The sequence below is a fragment of the Borostomias antarcticus genome, assembly GCF_949987555.1.
Source record: "Borostomias antarcticus genome assembly, chromosome: 33".
NCBI classification, from domain to species: Eukaryota; Metazoa; Chordata; class Actinopteri; order Stomiiformes; family Stomiidae; genus Borostomias; species Borostomias antarcticus.
In genome coordinates, this window is record NC_140266.1 from 2335375 (window position 1) to 2337874 (window position 2500).

Genomic DNA, 2500 nt, shown 5'->3' on the forward strand with positions numbered 1-2500 from the left:
TGTTTTCTAGTCTTTTCTGTTGATAGAATGATTAATGCGCAAGAAATGTAAGGGATAATTGCGTTGAAAACAACCCATTAGTCTTGTTCATTCATCCCGCACACATGCGTTCACTGTGTGAATAACATGCTTATTGCTTAGTTTTATGATGCATATTATGAATTAGCATAAATAAATACGATATAGTTGAGAATAAACTACAGTTGTCTCTGAAACTACAGTTGTCCCTCAGTAAATTCAGCATCAAATTGTAGCATTAGTTAGAACCATGGATGAGCACATGACATTATCTAGATACAAAATTCAAGATTAAAATTCGGTTTATTTGCTGTATGGTTAGGATTTACACATACTAGGAATCTGACTAGGGTTGTGGTATACACTGATGGCGACGACATAGGATAGGGTGCAGGACAGGACAGTGCAAATACAAAATACAGTGCAAATACAAAATACAATATAACCAATAAAAAGAAAGGCATACATGCAAATGATGCAATATACCCAGAATGCAGTGAGGTGAGCATGTATACAGGGTGTGTGGCAGGGGCTGATGTGTGTGTGTGTGTGTGTGAAAGATTAGTGATGTTTGTGATATGGTACAATCGGAGGTCGTGTGCAGGTGGTGCAAGGGTCATAGAGCCAGTGGGGGGACACGAGCCGTGTTGATGAGTGAGGGCCGTGGGGGAAGAAGCTGTTTTTGTGGCGCGTGGTCCCGGTCCTGATGGAGCGCAGTCTCCTGCCAGAGGGGAGTGGGTCAAAGAGACCATGACCAGGATGAGAGGGGTCAGTCACGATCGTTCTGGCCCGTTTCAGGGTCCTGGAGGAGTGCAGGTCCTGTAGGGATGACAGTCTACAGCCAGTCACCCTCTCAGCAGAGCGGATGACGCGCTGCGGTCCGCCTTTGTCCTTGTCTGTTGGGTCTGAGAACCAGACGGTGATGGAGGAGGTGAGGATGGAGGAGATGATGGAGGTGGAGAAGAGAACCATCATTGTCTTTGGCATGTTGAATTTCTTCAGCTGCCTCAGGAAGTACCTCTGAGATGGTGGTGATCAGGAAATAGAAGGAGTCAACAGACGCCATGTCATCCAGAGTGGTGTGGGTGGGGGGGGGGTTGGTTTCTTTCTAAACCATCTCCACAGTCTTGAGAGCGTTGAGCTCCAGGTTGTTTTGGCCTCACCAGGACAGCAGCTGGTCGATCTCCCACCTGTAGGCGAACATGTCACCCTCAGAGATGAGACCGATGAGGGTGGTGTCATTCGCAAACTTCAGGAGCTTGACTCACCCTGTATTAAATTGGTCTTCCTATGTTTCTATTATTGACGTTCTATTATTGAAGTACTGAGTGTCACAATAATTAAAGATAATTGAGGCCTTTGGAAACTTCCTGAGAGCTGTTTTTAATAAATCATGGGTCACAGACATGCATGACATTCTCGCCATCTGTTCTCAAAGAGAGATGCATGTGCTGAGTTTGACCACCAGGGGGTGACAGAGGTTGAGGAATCTCGGATGAGAACACTCGCTGTAGGTGGTCTATGCAGTTGTACTGCATTGTCACTGCACTGGACACCACGTACCCTAACAACAACAACAAACATCTTAATTTGTCACGCAGAGGGGGTGAGGGAGGTGGCACGTCACACGGTGTAGGTGGTGAAACACACACACACACACAAAATGGCTGGACCATCCACAGATGAAACGTCTCTTCTGCTCTTAACCCATCTCAACATCCTTCCCCCAAGGGCAGCTGGGAGCAGACAGTAGCGTGTAGGGGACGCGCCCGGGGGGCCAACCATGTGCTGCTGTCCGTCTTCGCCGGGGACGGGAGGCGTTAGCGATCTGTTCTTTTGCATGTTTTTCCTGCTGGGTTCTTCATGGACATGCAAACTCGGCACAGAAAGACCCAGACACCTTCTTGCTTGTGAGGGGACACTGACAGTGCTAAGTACTGTGCCACAGTGCCACATGTGAGCGATTTTGGGGTTCAGTGTCTTGGTCAAGGACACTTCGGCACACTCTGGAAGCTGGAATCGAACCAGCGACCCCAGCTGGCTGCTCTACCTCTTGAGCTACGTGCCGCCAACATCGCAGTCTCGAGACACAAGTGAAAAATTCTTGCCGATGGTGCTGTTTGGCATTAGGGCTATTCTATAATAGGCATTTCAACTTGCTTTAACTGTTTAACAAGGGTTCACTCAATTTGATTGTGTAAGTTAAACGGTGAACTCAGTAGTACACTTGTTAGAAATGTATTTTATAAGACCACATTTTATTGTTGACACGCTCTGAAGAGCATTTCATTGTACATTGTAGCCGTACCTTGCGCATGACAAATAAACCTACTTGACATTTGAAGAGGACAACGGAAGACACACCGAGTGTCTAACTTGAGACACACACACACACACACACACTCAGAGGACTCTGTGTCCTAAAAGTGGGTCCAGTAACTGCTTGATATTTCACCTGCCGCCTGCCAGCGGACGGAAGTGT

General features: G+C 47.2%; 1 protein-coding gene across 1 annotated transcript in view; it reads right to left on the minus strand.

Annotated features, from left to right (window-relative positions):
* Positions 1-2500, minus strand: part of rtf2 (replication termination factor 2) — a 245229-nt gene that overhangs the window by 164501 nt on the left and 78228 nt on the right. The window lies entirely within an intron of this gene.